Below are 21347 nucleotides of genomic sequence, written 5' to 3'. Positions count from 1 at the left end.
CATATTTCCTTACCTCAACAGAAATGGCTGCGACAGAGCGTGTGTGTAACAGGCAAGCAGTACTCCTAATGTGGTAACATGTTTGCTTGAGCTAAGAATGAATACTATTTGATTTTAGAAGCACAGCAAAAAAGTGCGTTTTTGAAGCTTGTTTTTTGGCACAATAAAGTTGAAAATAAAACTTAGGTTGTGGGAGAGATGCAGTCACAAATATTGTTTAAAGCTGTCTGATATAACAAATGAAAGACAGCAATGTTTGAGGGAGATAAAACTTAGGTTGTGGTTGCGGTGCAGTCACAAATATTGTTTAAGACTGTCTAACATATCAAATGAAAGGCAGCATTGTCTGACGTGGAATAAAGTTAAATTTAAAGCTGAATGTAAATGTTGCTCTCTTGGTTGCTTTTTGAGAACCCCTAAGCTAAAATAAGAGAAGGGTAACATGCCTTGCACACATCCTGTTTTTGTGTAGTCAAAACTATTATTTAAAGATGTCTAACAAAATAATTAAAAGGCAGTTTGTTCGAGGGGAATAAACCTTATGTTGTGGTTGAGGTGTAGTCACAAATACTGTTTAAAGCGGTCTAACATGGGGGCGTGGCCAAGCCAGCCAAGATGGCGGACGCACCTCTTTAGTGCTCCGATTGGCTGCCCATGCGAGCATGATATAGCCTAGCTAAAAATGCCTGAACCTCTGCGAAAATCAGCGCAATAATTGTTGTTGCCCGCAGTGCTCCATGCGGCGCTCGAAATCACGGCCCGACCACGTGAGCTCTGAGATACGGGACCGGCTTGCCACCTCCAGCACCAACTCAAAATGGCGGCGCCCCTCGGCGCGCGCTGGAGGAATGGGTGAGGGGAGTCTAACAAGCCCGGGATCCACTAAGCGAAGAGGCGACCTCAGCGCCGCTGTGGAAGAGATACCCAGACGAGAATCCAAGACGCTTTGACGCCACAGTGAGTGCACTCAAGGGTACTCTAAGGCCCGCATACATACTCCTGTGACCCCGGTGCAATCCGAAGCCAAGCCCGAGAATTCCCCGATACGTTGTGAACCCCGGGCTGTCAGAGTGCAGCGGCTGCCCCCCCATTCTTTGATCGGCGCCGGAACCAGAGGCGCAGGGGGGAGGAGACAGGAGGGGCGCCCAGTGGGAGACTACAGTAGCGGGGCCGGGACGGGAGAGGGAGCCTCCCCCACCAAAAAGAAGCGCTGACGTGTCCCTCGGTCCCAGACCAACCGAAGTCCCTACAGCGCCAAGAGCCTGAATTGATGGTCCCCGGCCTGAATAGGACTGCAGGACTCGCTGACTGATAGCGACGCAGAGGGGGAGCACATAAATCGCCCCTGCGGGGAAAGGAGCATGAACCCTGAAGACGCTGTGGGGGAGAGGCCCCCCTCCCCCCCCCCCGAGACACCACCATGACAGGGGAAGCGGATCCCCTGATCTCCCCTCTGCCCGGTCACGCGCTCCCAGACGGCTGCAGGCGCGGACTGCGCATGGAGGGTGCCGGACCCAGGGATCGTCACCTAGGAGACTGAGGGGAGTGCTGGGCCTGAGTCCCCCAATGTGCCATTGGGACTTGAAAATGCAGTAAACCAGCAGCAGTCGAGGAAGGGCACAGGAGCTGGGACAGAAAGACACTTGCAGGAGGCAGTCGTCTCCGCGGGCCTCCCTCAGACTCGGGGACAAGGCCTGGCAGTACAGGAAAGGCCTGAAGAGTCACACACCGATAGTGCGGGGATCCCGCAGTGCGCTCTGGAATAGTTGTGGAGTCAGAAGACAGCGGGTAAGACCACGAGATGAGTGTTAACAATGCCATCTGTACACTGACTCCCCCCTCACGCAGTATTTCGGAAGTCTGGTATACCTTGGCCCCGGTGGCGCGAGGAGAAAGCTGAGAGAGCCGGTACAGACCATTCCCGGATATTGACAGCAGTAGTCATTGCCAAAAATTGAGACTTCGCAGAGGTGTCTTCACGCTACTCAAAGAAAAAGAAGGATCCACTGAGAGAGAGGGGAGAGGCGGTCCACACTGCCATCTACAAGGCAGTCGCAAGCGCGCTGCACAGAGACCACAACGAGGGATAAACATCTGACCAGCACGAACATGGGGAGACAATGGATCACAGGCACAACGCTAGGCCCAACGACAGGGAGACAGTCCTCCCCAGGCCCCTAGGAAGTGAAGCGCAACTGGGAGCCCGCGCAATAGGAATCCATGTCTGCCAAGCTTGACAAAGTTCTGACAGCAATAGAACCGTCCAGAGTGACCATGGAGTGCAAGTTCGGCAAACTCGCCACGGACCTCAACCTGTTACGGGATGACCATCGAAAATTGGCAGATAGAGTAGAGAATGGACATTACAGACCATGGAACCACAAATCCAGTCACATCAGGAGGCCATCAAACATCTACAGTCCAAAGTGAAATTCCTGGAACGTAAGACAGATGCTCTCGCCGGAGCAACATTAAGGTTCTTAACCTGCCGGAGGGGGTGGACCCCATATGGTACATAGAAGCATGGATCAGAACTTTCACCCAAGCGCAAGAACTATCACCATTCTTCTCGGTAGAGAGGGCACACAGGGCTCTGGCCCGGAAGCCACTTCCAGGTTCTCCACACAGACCGTTTCTGCTCAAATTGCGTGACTATCAGGACAGAGATACAGTGCTACGAGCAGCCAGGCAAGCGAGAACCCTCAGAGTCGAGGACAAACAGGTGATGCTATTCCCGGACTACTCTCAAGCAGTTCAAAGACAACAAGCTACGTTCCTCGCAGTAAAACACACCTTAAATCAAAACAACATACAATTTGCACTCCTATTCCCGGCACACCTTAAGATCATTCATGGAGGATCCACGCACTTCTTCGCGGATCCGACAGAAGCAAGGAACTGGGTGGAACATAGGAGAGCCTGCCGGATCCGCAAAGTCACGCAAAATCAACGACCCCCCAATGGGAGACGACAACAGCCAAAACCGATCACTCTCATGCAACTGACCCATACATCGGTCTCTAACACCAGGAGCTCCCCCGACCTGGAACAAATAATAGCAGAGCGCAGAAGGGCCCTGCAGGCAGCAGCAGTGACCCGGTAGACAGGGGACAGTTCGGAAGGAGAACGAGGCCCGCATCTCTTCACGTCAGAAGAGGAACTCAGTGATGCACATACCTCCCGAGAGGGCTCGGTCACACCACCACTGGTGACCCCACAAACAGCTGATACACTGATATAATGAACATGATGAAAACAGATAATACAGGAGGAACGGGAGGGGGCCCCCCATCCCAGTCCACACCATCGGACCCACAGACACATGACAGACGCAAGAGGTCACAGCACAACAGTAACCAGAATGTTCCACGACGTCGCCAGTCGCCGAACGTCACGAAAAGCAGAGAAGAACGGTCATCAGCAGGCATATACATCTGGTCATTTGGCTCTATAAAGCTGTGCGAGAACTGATCCTCCCCTCCCTTCAGCCCTTGCGTCAAAAATGGGAAACGGACATAGAAAGGGTAGTTAATGACAAAGAATGGAATACAGCCTTAGAGTACCCCAAAAAGGTTTCCAGGGATGCGCAATTTTGGAACATACAGTTTAATATCCTCCACAGAGCTTATCTCACGCCACGCCGGCTCCATCAGTTCTGCCCAGACACACACTTTGCATGCCCCTGATGTAAAACCCCTGAAGCGGACCTCAAACACATGTTCTGGGACTGCCCCACCCTTCACGATTACCGGGACAGGGTTCATCGGACACTCAGGGCAACAACCAACATCACTGCTATGTCCACATGGGAAGCATGTGCTCTCGGGATCTTCCGCAGGCGGAAGACCGAAAAAATACAGTGCCTCTTTATGTAGCGAAAAGGGGGATAGCCATGCACTGGAGATCCCCCCATGGGACCCACGGATGCAGAATGGATAGGAGCTATGAAAAAATGGGGGAAAGCAGAGGAAGAGACTTTCGGGGAGGAAGAACTAAAGGGAACCCGCAAACATCCTATTTCTTTAGAAGGGGCGCAATTATCGCATACGTTTGCACACACTACCATGCCTTCACACCTTACTAATGGAATGATATCATCTACACAATCGATTCTATTGATGCTTGGCTAGAAAGCTCCCTCCCCTTTCTTCTCTCCATAGTTTACCCCCACAGTTGAAAGTTCGTAAATTTGCGTTGGCGGACACCTCCACCAATGATTTATTGGGAACGCATATAGGCAAGAATAGGCATGACAACATAGGGTAGTCCACACAACAGCGAAAAACGCATGTACGCCCATGGGCGGCAAGCTCCATCTGACCAAGACACAGAATTGCTGACGAGGTAAGAACAGCGTGCAGACTACAACAAAATGCACGTAGGCACGGACTAAACAGGTAACATATTGTGAAACAGCCAAATGTACGTTGATGATCAAGAATACTTTGCACTTCTTGTAACTGTGTTTTAAAGTATTGAACTGATGTACAGAGTCGAAAAGCCATAACAAATGTAAAAACCCAATAAACAAATGTAAACAAAAAAATAATAAAGCTGTCTAACATAACAAATGAAATGCATCATTTTCTGAGGTGGAATAAAGGTAAAATTAAAGCTAAATGTATATGGTGCCCTCTTGTCTTGGTCACTTTTTGGACACCCATAAGCTAAAATAAGTAAAGGGTTAACATTTTCCTTGCACACATCTTATGTTAGTGTTCAAGGTGGAATAAGAGTAAACAAACAAGCCCTCACCTACAAGGTCCATTCCACTTGAGAGAAGAAAATGTGCTTCCCATACTGCTTTTACTTGCATTGTTGAGGGGAGTGGGGTGGGCTGGATTATTCAGATTTTTTTTACATGTGCACATTAACTAATTTGCACCACAATCGCAAGGAATTGTGGCGCCCCTGCGACCAGAATGGGGGTCCCCAGCTTCAAAGGCCTCAGCTCTGCACATGAAACACATAGCAACATGGATCTGCCTATCTGCAGATCAGTAGCCTTTGAGCTGTGGAACCCGTAAAAGTCCTGTAAAAAATTAAAGAGTGTGTTGGAAACAAACACTCACGTCCATGGTACCCCCGCAGTCACTCAAACACAAACCCAGGCAATGAAAATTGTTTAAAACAATACCCCTGATTCTGAGGAAATAGGTTAATCTCCCTATGCCTGAAAATTACATTTAGAAAAATACATTTGGCTAACAATCCTATCACATAAAGAAAGCAATTGTGCTACGTCTTAGTGAAAATAAACTTGTGAGAAGACAACACTTGTCACGATAAAAGCGGATAACATCTGTGGTCAAAAACATCAATTCAAAGGAGAAAATGGCTTCTTTGATGTTTGTGTGGCACAGTAAAACATATCTACAAATGGTAAGGGATTCAACAAGAACAGGGAAGAAGAAAAATAAGCACAATAAACCCAGTCATTCCTTTTACAGTAATCGGAGCATTGCTGTGAGGCCCTATACTAAGGACAAAAGCAAGGTTTGTTTGCTTAAGCTGTTCCGGTTTTAGATTGCGGTACTTCAGACACAAAGAGGGGTGGAAAGGAACAGTAAAGGGAGAGATGGGGAGTGAATGGGAGCAGGCGAAAGGGGACTTCACCACAGTAAAAGAAAAACTTTAAAGAAGTTCATGATGGGTGAGCTAGATATCTTACCGCTTTAAAAAGCAAAAACACATTGCCTTGCTTTGCAGACATAAAGCAAAGATGTATGAAAATAAATGACTATGTTTTAAAGCTTACAAAATGCAACCAATACTGCAGTATAAAGGAAAGTACTAAAATAAGTTTATCATAAAACACGTGCTACCTTACAGTCAGAAAGCTAAGAAATTAAAAACCATAATGGACATTGTTTCGGAGCTTACAAAAGGCTACACACGCTGCCTCTATAAACAAACCACAATGAATCAATTAAAATGCAAGATGTTATAAAGATTTAATGAAAAAGTGACACAATCTGCCTTGCAGATAAAAATCAAAGAAATAACTTTTAAAAAGCTAAAGCACGCTACCTCTATAAACGAAAATATGATAAATAACTAATTGATAATGCAAGATGTTCTAATTAATATTAAAAAAGGCAACACACACAGCCTTTCAGAAATAGCTTGAAAAAAGCGACACGTGCTGAAAGAAAAAATGCAAATAATAATAAAAGATGACATGCCTGAGGTTTTAGAGTTCAAATCTATTTTATTGTATTTCAGTAGAGCAACACAACAGAATACAATCAACCACAGGCAGTTAACTGCACCGTGGAGGTACAACGCTTCAAACAGCAGCAAACCAACCAAACCAAGCGTAGCAGGTGTAGGTCCTGATGGCAAGTTAATTTGCTAAATTCAGCAGAAGGGATACATATTTCACAGCTCCTTTTTCATTTTTTTCTTAAAGAAAAGTGGCACTCACAGGGCAGTTGATTAAAATTTATTAGCAACGCAACAGACGCATCGACGAAGGCGCAAGCCGAAACGCGTCTGTTGCGTTGCTAATACATTTTAATCAACCACCCTCTGTGAGTGCTGCTTTTCTTAAAAGAAAGAAAAAGGAGCTGGGATAAATTTTGCGGCTGCACCACTACGATTTCAGCACTCGTCCGCAAGTGCTCCGTGTATGCCGTTAAATGTTCGAGGAAATGTTGCAAACCTATATCGTTAGGTTAAAAAAAATTGATGAACTTTTAACCTGCAGGTGTCATAGAAGTTCCAGAAAGCATGGTGATAAAATAGGTTGAACTTCAGACTGTATGTGGCGCGGAATATGAAGAAGCGTTTCGTATGGAAAATTCTAAAATAACCAATGGAGATAAGTTTTGGAATGTCGTTGAAGGAATTAAGTATTCTGATTTGGAGTTACTGAGAAATTGTGCCATTACTGGTTCCATTCTTTATGAAAGCGGTGCATTACATGTACTGTGTGACAAAGAATGAATTCCATGCGTGTGTGATATTTGGAATCTGCATACCAACTACAAAGGTGAGGTAGAAATGAACAAGGTGTGTTATGTGTTCTGTAGTAGTGATTAAGTGTTTGAGGTGATATTTTTAAGTTTGAAAGTATTTCTTATTCCAAAATAATATACTGTTAGTAAAGTGTGGTGTTTTATATTGGTTATAAAATATGCATAAAGTTTGACCTGTTGTTAAATAAGTACTTTATATATGTTTATGAATTTTTCACAAACAAGAAGTGTAGTTTGTCATCTACAAAGGACTGTATGGTTTTGAAAATGAGGTAGAGCGTTAATTTGGGTTTGCTAATGTATTCAGGCGAGATAAGCAAAATGTCCCAAGTTTGCAAATTATACTTTTTATGAGAATAGTGGGGTGGGGGGGGGTAGGAGATGTATGTGTTATTAAATTAAAAGCGATAAAAGGAAACCCAGAAATGTTATGTGGACAGGATGTGGTCTCATTTTTGACAGTGAGAGGTAGATTTGAATATAAGTCGAGGCAGGGTGTTGGACTGTGAGGCTGTCTACAGTGTTTGGAGATTACATGGAGAGGAGATGGAGATCGTAAAAGTGATACGTTCCTTTTTTATGTAAGCATAGTCTGAATCATTTGATCATAGGTTGAGATAGAATATGAACATGGTTTCTGGTTTGCATTTGGGTATAGTTAATAGTTTTAGTAGTTTCTGACTAGTGAATAATAAAAAGGTAGATATACTAAAATATATGGTAGTAAACGTATTAATGATTGTCTCTTTTTATGAAATATAAGTGGTTGGGGAGTGTTTCTTAGAAGAGATGTTTTATAAATGTGTGAGAGAGAAAAAAGAAATGAAAATGTGCGGTATATTTTCTGTATGACTTTCTTGACATTAGTAAACTACATGTGATTATAAGTGATACTATTTGTCAGGCTGTGTCCCTGAGCTGAATATACGTAGGTGTTTAAGTGGTCTGGGTTTTTAGCGGTGCTCAGCTGTACTATCCCTTTTAAGACACTCATCAATTTTTTTTCATTCCATTTAATGTCCTTAATATACATATAGTAAAGGGACGGTATATCAAAAGTTTGGAAATTACAACTTTGTTTACTCTCTTCATCCCCTGCTAAACACTCTACAGAGTGTTTAAACGACTTTAGTCCAAAGAACTAAAAAAAGTCCCGATGTTCAGTCTTTGAAAGGACCTCTTGTATACACCCCTCATAACTCAAGAAACCAAAATTGATAACGACCATATAACCAAGAGGATACACAATTTTACACATAGAATAAAAACAATAAATTCAAAATAACGGTTATTAAAAAATTGAACAATTTATTACATATGATTCAATTGAATGTTTGATAACAGCAATGCAGTGCCATTCATTAAAATTTTAAAAAATGTGCCAATACACATAAAGAACATTAAAATTACAAAGTTCAAAGTTGTCGACGCAGCGTTTTGGTTTATTACGATAGCACCTTCATCAGGACAAGGTTCTAATTAAAAAAAACATACAGTTAGAAGCAGGCATTGATTTTAAGGAAAAATTATCTTTTTATATTCTACGGCAAAAGTAAGTAATAACACATTTTTAGGTTATACCACACAATATTTTCTACATATTTATACACTCCTGTTTTTTATAGTTATGGTGGTTGAGTTACGTGGGGTTATACTTTTGGGCTCGAATAAGAGTGACCTGTGTCACTCTATGGTAGCATATAAGGATGATTTATTATGCATACCTTAGGTTGGATGTTCAGCCTCTCTTTTACATTAGAGGTTTTTTCGTGGAGCCTCAATAAGTAAAGGCTCTGTTCTTACACTTCTGCCACAGTTTCCTTGCTAGGACGAGATAAATTAACAAATACATCTATTGGTTAGATGGCCGACTTTTTCAATTTTGGCTTTTTACTTTAAATGGCCTAGAATTTAGCTAGCCCACTCCTTCCGTATTACCTTTCAATTTCAGGTGCTCTGTGGAGAGGATGAGACCGGAGGGGGGCCACCGTATTGTTTTCGAAATATCACTATAGGGAGACACGTATATATATTAGGGTCTTTCAAGTGGTTCCATGATCACACTCTTTGATATCTCTAGAGTATGTGGCCTTACTGACCTATTGTCCAGTTTTGTCTGTACGTCAGATGGGAGTCATTCGCAGCCACAAGTCCGCGGATTTCTGTAACATCAAAGTAAAAATCCGATGTTTAAACATTTCGTGTTTTTTAAGGCCCCTGGATGGTCTAATAAATCTACAAGACATAGTACTTACCGTGAAAACAGGGATATGGAGCCCTCAAAGCAGCGTGACTGGGTTCCTTTTAATTCTAGAGCGGCAATGTTCACGTAGACGCCAGATAATGTAATAGCGTAAGGGAGATGGCGCTCGCAAGTTAAGCTGTGAGTGTCGCCATGTTGCCATATTGATAGTGCTCATGATTAAAAACGCAAAAAGAGTGTGGGAATCAGATGGGGTGGTGTTATCATTATTTAATACGAAGCCTGGAACACAGTACTCCATCCTCCATGAACGCCAGGGTACCCCTTTTCAGGTATTACACTGCCTAACATTGTGAGTTAAAACACTGATAATAGAAAGTGGTAGAACGGAACGATCCACCTAACAAGATGTATAAATACAAATAAGGATTGAATCATGAAATGATGTACAAAATGAATGCGGTAACATCTGATAGTGCTAATTGAGCCAGTAATAGTAGAATGGCCTCTGATAATTAAGTGGAGTGGCCATACAAATTGTGAAGAGATGTATATCTTAATTGAATACAGGTCAATTGAACGAGAGACCACAACCCAAAATACAGCACTGGTAGAATTAAAAGGAACCCAGTCACGCTGCTTTGAGGGCTCCATATCCCTGTTTTCAGGGTAAGTACTATGTCTTGTAGATTTATTAGACCATCCAGGGGCCTTAAAAAACACGAAATGTTTAAACATCGGATTTTTACTTTGATGTTACAGACATCCACGGACTTGTGGCTGCGAATGACTCACATCTAACGTACAGGCACAACTGGACAATAGGTCAGTAAGGCCACATACTCTAGAGATATCAAAGAGTGTGATCATGGAACCACTGGAAAGACCCTAATATATATACGTGTCTCTCTATAGTGATATTTCGAAAACAATACGGTGGCACCCCTCCGGTCTCATCCTCTCCACAGAGCACCCGAAATTGAAAGGTAATACGGAAGGAGTGGGCTAGCTAAATTCTAGGCCATTTAAAGTAAAAAGCCGAAATTGAAAAAGTCGGCCATCTAACCAATAGATGTATTTGTTAATTTATCTCGTCCTAGCAAGGAAACTGTGGCAGAAGTGTAAGAACAGAGCCTTTATTTATTGAGGCTCCACGAAAAAACCTCTAATGTAAAAGAGAGGCTGAACAACCAACCTATGGTATGCATAATAAATCATCCTTATATGCTACCATAGAGTGACACAGGTCACTCTTATTCGAGCCCAAAAGTATAACCCCACGTAACTCAACCACCATAACTATAAAAAACAGGAGTGTATAAATATGTGGAAAATATTGTGTGGTATAACCTAAAATTGTGTTATTACTTACTTGTGCCATAGAATATAAAAAGATAATTTTTCCTTAAAATCAATGCCTGCTTCTAACTGTATGTTTTTTTTAATTAGAACCTTGTCCTGATGAAGGTGCTATCGTAATAAACCGAAACGCTGCGTCGACAACTTTGAACTTTGTAATTTTAATGTTCTTTATGTGTATTGGCACATTTTAAAATTTTTTAATGAATAATATGTAATAAATTGTTCAATTTTTTAATAACTGTTTTTTGAATTTATTGTTTTTATTCTATGTGTAAAATTGTATATTCTCTTGTTTATATGGTCGTTATCAATTTTGGTTTCTTGAGTTATGAGGGGTGTATACAAGAGGTCCTTTCAAAGACTGAACATCGGGACTTTTTTTTAGTTCTTTGAGTTAATCCTCCTTGTCCCTAATTGGACTACTAAGGAGACCTCCCTTCTTTTGATATTTATAAAAGACTTTAGTAACATATAGATGTCTAGCTAGTAAAGGTGGTGTAGTGCCACTGGGCCCATTTATAAACTGTGCTATGGGATGGTTTATGTTTTAGCCGCCAATTTGCATATTTGAATTCTTTTTGTTGATAAGCGTTCTGGCGGACACCTGTTAAAATTAAGCCTGTGTATCTGTATAGTTGCGCTACTAGGAATGGTGGGGGTTTCTGTTTGATTTCGTACGGTTAAGCAAGGGCGGGAGTGGGGGTGGGGAGTATGTTTGTGACTTTAGTAACGTGCAGATGTCTAGCTACTAAAGGTGATGTAGTACCACAGGGACCATTTATAAAGCGCCCTATGGCATGGTATATGTTTTACCCGCAAATTTGCATGTTTTAATACCTTTGCTGATGAGCGCTTCGGAAGACATCTGTTGAAATTAAGCCTCTGTATGGCTATAGTGGCGCTTCCAGGTTTGCTGGGGCTCTTTGTTTTACTGCGTAAAGTTAAGCAAAGGCGGGTGTGGAGGTGGTGTAGTGGTACTGCGACTATTTATAAACCATCTTACGGTATGGTGTATGTTTTAGTTGCAAAATTGCAGGTTTTAATACCTTTTGTTGGTGAGCCTTCCGGCAGACACCTGTTGCAATTAAATCTATGTATAGCTATAGTGGCGCTAATGGGAGTGCTGGGGCGCGTTGTTTGATTTCGCAAGGTTAAACAAGGGCAGGGGTGGGGGAGGTGGGTATGTTGCTGATTAGAACATGCACATTTGTAACATGCACATGTGTAGCTAGTAAAGGTGAAGTAGTGCCACTGGGTCCATTTATAAACCGCTCTATGGCATGGTATATGTTTTATACGGAAATTTGCATGTTTCAATACCTTTTGTTGCTGAGCGTTCCGGCAGACACTTGTTGAAATTAAGTTCTTGTATTGATATAGTGGCTCTAACAGGTTTGCTGGGGCGTTTTCTTTGATTTCGTAAGGTTAAGCAAGTATGAAGAAGAAGGTGGTGTAGTGGCAGTGGGCCCATTTATGAACCGCTTTATGGTATGGTATATGTTTTACTCGCAAATTTGCATGTTTTAATATCTTTTGGTGATGAGTGTTCCAGCAGACAGGTACGCAAATCACACAACATTTCTGTGGATAACAAATCTTCGTGCTGATAGACACTCTTGCACTGCGGTAGAAGGTTGGCAGCGTTGATGGCAATTCATGAAACGTGGTGCCATTATAGATTTAAATGGAAGCTTGAACCATTTCTTTGTTACTATGGTGTAGTCAGAGCTTTAAGTGGGTAAAGAAAACTGGCAGTGCTCTAAAAGAAGCAGGACAAACCTCTTAAAGGGATGTGGGCTATCCAAGTAGGGGCGTGGTCTAAATCAAGATAAGCAGCATTGTGTGCTTAAGAAAATCCCCTCCAATTATCCTACGTTCGGAAAACACATTCTTTAAAGGATTTCCCTTCCTCCTACAACGTGGCTCACCTAGCATGATGTCTCCACTTCTCAGTTGTGAGCAAAATGAGCATGCGTACATCGATGTGCATGCTCTCACTGCAGTCCAATAAAAAAAAAAAAGAAAACTGACTATCTGTGCGAGGGCCGAAGAGGGGGCGTGGCTAAGCTAGCCAAGATGGCGGACGGACTCCCCTAGAGCTCCGGTCGGCTACCCGCCACGTCGACGATGAAAGCTACCGCCAAGCAACTTTATCGCTTCCAACTGCTGTAGGAGACTCCCGGGACCAGCGGGGGAGCCTCGGAGAATAACGGCGTGTCCGGGGAGCGCCCACACTGGCCCCTGACGACCCCGGCGGACCCTCCCCCAAAATGGCGGCACCCAGGGACTGACACGAGAGGTCCCGGGTGGCCGGCGCGGTCCTCACCATCGCCAGGATCCGGAGCGCCCAGCACGCCTCGCCGGTCATCCGTCGCATCAGGAGTGCGCTACCACACGCAAGGTGCAGCGATATCCAATGGGGAATCGTGGACCCCGGACCCACCACGGTAACATGGCGGACTGAGGGCTGTGCGCGATCCCGCCATCGCGGGGAGCCTGGACGGGTGTGACCCCTGGTGACCCACCGCGGCAAACGCACGCGGAGACCGGTGCGGACCCGGCCGCTCAGGGCTGGACGCCGGAGAGGCCACCCGAGGATGATCCCAGGGGTTCCCCAACCCAAAATGGCGCCGTCGGAGTGATTCTGCGAGGGAGACCTGCGGAGACCCTTGAACCTGGTGCCCGAGAACCAACACCACAGAGTGCCGCCTTGGAGCCACGTGACGGAGGGTGCCAGGGAGCAATAACACGTGTACCCCAGGGGTGAGCTCCGGTGCCCGACTCGGGCCCCCCGGCGCCAGATCCGGGGCCCTCTGGGGAACACTGACCTACAGTAGCTGCACACGGCGGGGGGACCAGGAGTGGCGGTGGGGGAGCGCCCCAGCCGCCCCAGCAGCGCAATAGGGAAGCAGTAAGTGTGGGGTACATCCATACGGAGAGCCTCCCACCTCCCCTATTGAGGACACACCACAGACCCCCCGCGTGCCAGACTGGAAAAGCAACACTGAAACGGAGGAGACCCCGGAGACCCGGTTTTCCCAGCGTCACTACAGCCAGGGGCTTGAATCACTCCTGGCAGGCCGGATCGGACCGATAGGTCACCCACGCCACCCATGGGGCGACCGCAGCGGACAGTGCCCGTGACGCCGGCGCCAGCTCAGAGAAGATCACCCTCCCCGGGCCCCTCACGCGGATCGAAGACCGGAGGACCTCCGCAGGAATCGGACATGTCCACGAAACTAGACAAAGTCCTGGCGGCCATCGAGCACTCCCGAGTCTCCATGGAAACTAAATTCGGGGAACTGGCCTCGGACATCACCCTACTACGCGACGATCATAGGAAGCTGGCAGATAAGGTGAAGCAAGAGAGTCACACGCTCCATGAACTGAAACCTCAGGTCCAGCTCAATCGAAAAGCCATCAAGGACCTACAAGAGAAGGTCAATTTCCTGGAACGCAAGACGAACGATTTAGAGGGACGCTCCCGTCGGAGCAACATACGTCTGATCAACCTGCCGGAGGGAGTGGAGAAGGAAGACCCTATCCGATATATAGAGACCTGGATAAAAACGTTCACCCGGACCCAGGACCTAACGCCGTTCTTCTCAGTAGAAAGGGCACACAGGGTCCCGACTGGACGACTTCGAACTGGCCTCCCACCCAGACCATTCCTTCTGAAGCTGCTGCACTATCAGGACAGGGACACGATCCTACGGGCGGCCAGGCAAGCGAAAGTCCTCAGGGTGGAAGACAAAAACGTGATGGTGTTCCCGGACTATTCTCAAGCAGTACAACGCCAACGCGCCACATTCCTGGCAGTAAAGCAAGCCCTGCGCCAACATAAGATACAATATGCCCTCCTGTTCCCGGCCCGCCTCAAGATCATCTACGAAGATACAACACACTTCTTCACGGACCCCGCGGAGGTACGACACTGGTTGGATCATCGCAGTCAGCCCCGATCAGACCGCGAAGATACACCGTCGAGTTCTGTGTCCGACAAACGGCGGCGACTCCGTGCCAGAAAAGTCACTCTCACACAGATGAATCGACCACCGTCACCCAACGTCAAACGCGTCCCGGACTTGGAACAAATCATAGCAGACCGACGGAAAGCCATTCAGGCAGCGGCGGAGGTCAGGCAACTGGACGCCGAACAGGAGATGGATCGAGGCCCCCACATCTTTACATCCGAGGATGAGGGTCAGAGTGACGTCCGCACCTCCAGAGATGGTTCCGCCTCCCCGCCACTGGTGACCCCACAGACGGCGGATACACTCATCTGATGGCGACTGACACATCCAGCGGTAAGATTGAAACGACGGAGCACCCAACCGACGTGGGACACTGGGAAGACACGCCTAAGGTATGGGTGGTAGCATACACACACGCAGAGACACAATGCAGCGGGTGGCCTTGACCCGAGATCGGGGCTCCACCGCCTCACCACCCCCTCACACCAAACGAACTAGAGACAGTACGAGATGTACAGTTTGGGCTCATCGTGCCTTGCAATGGGCCCCTTCAGTTGGGACTGTTTCCCATATGTTGTTTCCATGTTACGTCCCTTCCCTTTTATCCCTGATACCTACACGGGAGGTGGTACTCTGGTCACGGTGGAACCATATATGGCGGGAGGTCATGCGAGCGAGAGTGGCTCTGGGTATGGCCGGGGGGTGACGGGTGCATCGCCCAACACGACTGACGTCCTCACATGACAAATCCCCCTAACACGGACTTTACCTTTATCACACTAAACGTCAGGGGGCTGCACACGGCAAGCACACGGTATGCAGTCTATGCCTATTTAAAGAGACAGCAGGCGCATATAGCTCTCTTACAAGAGACTCACTTGACGACAGCGGAAGTCAGTAAGTTACAGAGAAAATGGAGGGGTATGATCTGTGCCATGGGGTATTCCGCATTTGCCAGGGGCACACTAATTTGGGTCAGACCGGGAGTCCCCTTCCGTGAACAATCCAGGGTGGTAGATAAGGAAGGGCGCTATGTATTACTGGAAGGACAATTGGATGGACAGTCTATCCTGATAGGCAGTATCTATGCCCCCAATGTGGAACAGAACACCTTTTGGTCTCGCCTCACGAATACACTGGCACATCACACTCACACCCCTTGGCTACTGGGAGGGGATTATAACAGTATCTTAGACACGACCCTCGACCGGTCCCGCCCCCCGCCACCACGGTCACCAATATATAGACAGACGGAACTCTTTAATGAGTGGGTTCGACACTGGACACTGACGGACACGTGGAGAGCACTGAACCCCACGACGAGACTATACTCGTTTCACTCCATCCCACACGACCTTCGCGTGAGACTTGATCGATTTCTCTGCTCACCTGCTATACACGCCAAAGCTAGACACACAGACTACCTAGGCAGAGTGCTATCGGATCATGACGCCCATGCCCTGACCCTCCGATGGACACCGCCCCACCCCCCAGTACCGACCTGGAAGCTCCCTTGGGAGTGCCTCACAGACCAGGCATTCACACATGATCACGGGGAACACCTGCAGGAACACTTCAGACTCAATGCGGGCTCGGCGTCCTCTAGTCTCATGGAGTGGGATGCACACAAAGTGACGGCGCGGGGACACTGCATTCAGCAAGTGCTAGGAGTGCGAAAGGTACTAGAACGCGCATTACACACTACAGAGCAGGAGCTAGCAACCATGCTGCAAGCGGATGACCGCGGCGAGGTGACCCAGCTGCAAATAGCAGAGGCTAGGACAAAATACGCTGAGACACTGCGGGACCTACGGAAATACAACTTCAGAAAATACGCCAGTAAGGTACACCGAGAGGGCAACAGGGGTGGCACACTCTTAGCATGGTTGGCTCGAGAGGACCCCGACCTGACACCTATCACGGAAATCACAGACCAGGCCAGTCACCTCCACACTTCCCAGGTAGCGATTATGCAGGTTTTCTACACATATTATTCGCACATATACCAGACTTCCAGCCGAGGCGACGCCCTCACGGTGTCCAACTTCCTACTCCCGTTGCCAATCCCCCAAGTCTCGCCGGCGCTCCGGAAGGACCTAGACAGGAAATTAACACAGACCGAGATTAAGGCAGCGATAGGGACGCTTGCCAGGAACAAGGCCCCAGGCATGGACGGCTTCCCCCTCGAGTATTACCAAACTTTCTTAGCTCACCTTGCCCCACGATTGACGACTATGTTCGAAGACGCACTCAAAGCGGGAGTCCTCCCACGCTCCCTTAGGGAATCATTAATAGTGTCGTTCTTAAAACCACACAGGGACCCCCAGCTCCCATCATCCTATAGGCCGATCGCGTTACTTAACTCAGACTGTAAAATCCTAGGTAAACTGTTAGAGACGAGGTATGCCCAGGTCGTACCCCAATTGGTCCATCCCGACCAAAACGGTTTCGTACCAAACCGCAACACATCCCAAAATCTCCGTAGGCTCTTCCACGTCCAAGACATAACTCGAACCCAGTTCCCGAATGCAGCTTGCCTCATACTAGACCTAGAGAAGGCATTTGACACCCTCCTATGGCCATATTTGTTCGAAGTCATCACCAAGAACAACTTTGGCCCCCGCCTAATCGCTTACACCAGGCTCCTGTACACACAACTCAAGTCCAGGGTCCGGATCGGCACCTATATCTCCTCGGAATTCACCGTAGATAGAGGGACTAGACAGGGATGCCCGTTGTCACCCCTCTTGTTCGCCTTGGCGGTTGAACCTCTGGCGATACGTCTAAGACGAGAAGGTGAAGACTGGGGTATCCCCATAGCGCACTCGTGGCACTGCGTATCTCTATATGCAGATGACCTCCTGATTTATGTTAGGGACGCCACGAGCGACCTGACGTGCATCTGGAGGACGCTAGAGGAGTTCGCAACAGTGTCGGGCCTAAGGGTCAACTGGGGGAAATCATCCATATACCCGTTGAGTCCCCATATGGCCCCCTTCGAAATTCGAATGGGTACCCAATCACTCGCCTGGAATGCCGACGCCCCCCGATACCTGGGAGTACGGTTGTACCACACCCCGGAAGACTTATACACAGGGAATCATCGTAGGACGCTCGCTGGTCTTCGATCAGCGGTCAACTTCTGGAAGACACTCCCACTGGCGCCTATAGGCCGAGTAGCACTGGCAAAAATGATTATGGTCCCCCGCCTGCTGTATAGCTTCGCGAATCTCCCGGTGATCCCACCTCGATCATTCTTCGGAGAACTGAACACTCTTCTGATAGAACTGATATGGGGAGGAGGTCGAAAACGGGTGGCGCTCTCCACACTCTACCTGCCTACCACGGAGGGGGGACTGGGAGCGCCGGCCTTTGAGGCATACTTCCTAGCGGCCCAGCTCCAGTGGCTGTCCTACTGGACGGCGGGACGCCACACAGGGGAAACCATCACAGCTACTGGTCCTCTCTCGCAGGCCGCGATCGTCAGACTTTTGCTGCCAGGCACTAAACCCCTGCGGACTCGACCCCTGCAGGTGTCAGTTGCCCGAACGTGCATGATGCGAATACACCGCATGTCAAAAACACAGCCGCCGTATTCGCCGTTGTTGCCATTGGTGGGTTTCCCGCGCAGGGATTTGTATTATTCCCCGGGCATGCTTCGGGTCTGGACGGGGCTGGCGATCACGGAGATCGGATCTCTGTTCGAAGACGGACAGTTGCAGACGTTCGAGCAGATGATGGATCGATACGACCTACCCCCGGGGCAGTTTTTGCTCCATAGGCAATTAGTAGATAGCAGCGGCACGCACTGGAACCCGGAGACCGGCGAACCCACGACACATCCAGTGATACACGCGATCATGCACATGGGGGTGGGGAGACACTTAGTAACATGGCTCTACAGGGCGGTGCGTTCGTTACTCCTCCCATCCCTCCAGTCCCTACGCCAGAAGTGGGAGACAGACTTCGGTAGAGTGGTCCATGACGGGGAATGGAGGTCAGCCCTGGAATTTCCCAAAAAAGTCTCCAGAAACGCAAGGTTTCGCAACATACAATTCAACGTCCTCCACAGGGCCTATCTCACACCGAGCCGCCTCCAACGATTCTTCCCGGACACTCACTTCGAATGTCCCCGATGTCGAACCCCGGGAGCAGACTTCAGACACATGTTCTGGGATTGCCCCACTCTCCGCCGGTACTGGGACACGATCCACCGAACCCTAGAAGAGGTCACGACCATTGCCAACATGAACACATGGGAGGCATGCGCACTCGGAATTTTCCGCAAACGGAAAACTGAGAAAACGCAATACCGATTCCTATCACTAGCAATCCTCCTGGCAAAACGCAGTATCGCCATGCACTGGAGGGCCCCTACGGGACCACCAGAGGCAGCATGGATCGGCGCGGTACAAAAATGGGGTAAGGCAGAGGAAGAGATACTCCGGGAGGAGGAGGTACGGGGACACCGCAAACATCCCATATCCCTGGAGTGGGCTCAACTACTATATACCTTCACACAGGCGACACGCCCTCAGGAGTCACCGACAGCCTCACAATCCCAGGTATGACCGACGACACCGACCCCCATGCTTCCATAAACATATCATGGATTCTACATACCGGTCGTGAGTGACCACAATCAGCGACCCCCCGACACCCAGACACGAATCACCGACGCTCGCTATAGGCCTACACCTAACGACCTGAGAATATGCACTCTGTGCTTGGACACGGAGACCTAGAAACCCCCCCTCCCGTCCTTCCCTCACTTCCACCCCTTCCCCAAGTTAATCGGTTCACCCCCATAGTTCCTGGGTATGAAGGTAAGCTTGATTTAGACAGAGTGCTACCAGTACATATTATTCGCTGATTGACTTCACGCATAGAGACACCAAGGTGCCGCATGTTATTGCGAATCACACTCACATACCTGATACCCATAGCAACACCCCCACAGTACCCGACACAACACGAGTTCACCCCCCCACGGATGCAGTTGACAGACTAACAGGTTCGAGACGATCCCGCCCATGGGGGACGCATACGCTATGGTGGGATGCCACGTGATAAGTGCTACCAAAGCACACAGATAGGAACGATAGATAGACGATGACCCCGAACTGTGAAATACCTGACAGAATTCACGTCTCCAATTGTATCTCTATGACTTTAACTTTTGTAATGCTCGTTTATCTTGATTGATCGCCGTCGTATTGTTCATGTAAATGCAACCTAAAACCCAATAAACAAATTTAAACAAAAAAAAAATCTGTGCGAGGGCCGAAAATAGAGCACGATAGAGACCCGTTTCGAGGCTCTGTGGAAATAACTACCGGTCCTCAGACCCGGCCCACTTAAAGCCCAGCATCCATCCATCCTGAGCACTGTGCCATCCAACTATTTTTTAATTGATCCATACATTCCTACGTACATACATATATACATATATACATCTATCCCTGCACTTATCTTAAGCATCTATCAGCCCACTCGCCTATGGTAAGCACTGTGCCATCCATGCAGCCATACGACCATATATCCATACATACATCTGTGCCAGAACCAATCCTAAGCATCTATCAGCTCAGCCGTCTATCCTAAGTATTGGTCCAAGCATGCATTCATCCCTCCATCCATCCATATAGCCATCCATCCATCCATCTGGCCATGTATCCACTCTCCCTTTATTCAACCATCCGTCCTTATTTCCGTGCACCCTCCGCCCCGATCCTAAATACCGCATATTATACTCATCCACCCAGAATCTTAAGGGGTCGAAAAGACTGGTGATAAGCATTGACAGGTAGATGTTTCTGATAAAGAACAAGAACACTTTGAGTTGCTCTTTGTGGAGCATAGTTCACTACCCTTCTCTTGTGGTGTTTTAAACAAAGGTTGATCCCGCGAAAGAAATGTAAAGCAGCTTTTCAGTGTAAGACGTTAATTTAGAAAGATAACATTTTGTCCATTTCTATACAGGAACACTGGTTTAAATTGGACGCAACTGACAGATAGTGAATACCTGTAGTTCTTACATTTGAAAGAGTATACCAGACAGCTAATTTGGGGTGGTGAGAACCTGCACTTCTATATTTCCATGTAAAGCACAGTATGGGAATATAAAGGTAATTCCAAAGCTACTATCTTCATATTAAAGAGGGGGTGTGAGAACTAAGTGAGCCAGGCAAAGTGTGTGTTTTCATAGACACTGTGAAAGGTCAGAGCCGGGTCGTGCTGGAGTTGGCTGCCTGTGGTCGTCTCCAGAGGCGCAACCAGAGCGAAATTTCGGGGGAGGCTAATTCTTTCAACAATAGGCAGAGTGGGGATGTAGGGGCTCTAAAAAGGGGTGAAAAAGTACAGAGCCTCATTTACAAGCAACTGGTATTTTGCAGACCTGTGAAGTACTCAGTGCGGCTCTGTGAGTGCGCCCGGGAAGCGGTCTCAGGGAGTCCGGGGCAATGGGCGTTGAACGCCTGGTGGTCTCTCTGCTAATCACCCTACGATGATGTTGCTCCTGCGCTGCAAAAAGAGAAGGGAAATCCTGAGAGAAATGGCTCTCTTTAAAAGATTTCCCTTCTCCTACTATGCGACTCACCTGGCATGATGTCTCCACTTCTCAGTACTGAGCAATGTGCATGCTCTCACAGTCTCACTGCAGTGCAATAAAAAAAATAAAAAACAACAGAGTACCTTTGCGAGGCCCGAAAATAGAGCCCTATAGAGACCCGTTTTGAGGCCCCCATAAATAAACTGCCGGTGCTCAGACCCCAACAGACCCCTCCCCCTTAAAGCCCTGGCTGCAGGGTTATGTTTGCAAAGTTGTAG

At 47.5% G+C, this 21347-nt stretch overlaps 1 protein-coding gene across 1 annotated transcript in view; it reads right to left on the bottom strand.

Annotated features, from left to right (window-relative positions):
• Positions 1-21347, bottom strand: part of ARMC10 (armadillo repeat containing 10) — a 198263-nt gene that overhangs the window by 74715 nt on the left and 102201 nt on the right. The window lies entirely within an intron of this gene.

This window comes from Lissotriton helveticus, chromosome 1_1 (assembly GCF_964261635.1).
Source record: "Lissotriton helveticus chromosome 1_1, aLisHel1.1, whole genome shotgun sequence".
Classification (NCBI taxonomy): Eukaryota; Metazoa; Chordata; class Amphibia; order Caudata; family Salamandridae; genus Lissotriton; species Lissotriton helveticus.
This window is presented reverse-complemented; position numbering and strand designations above follow the sequence as displayed.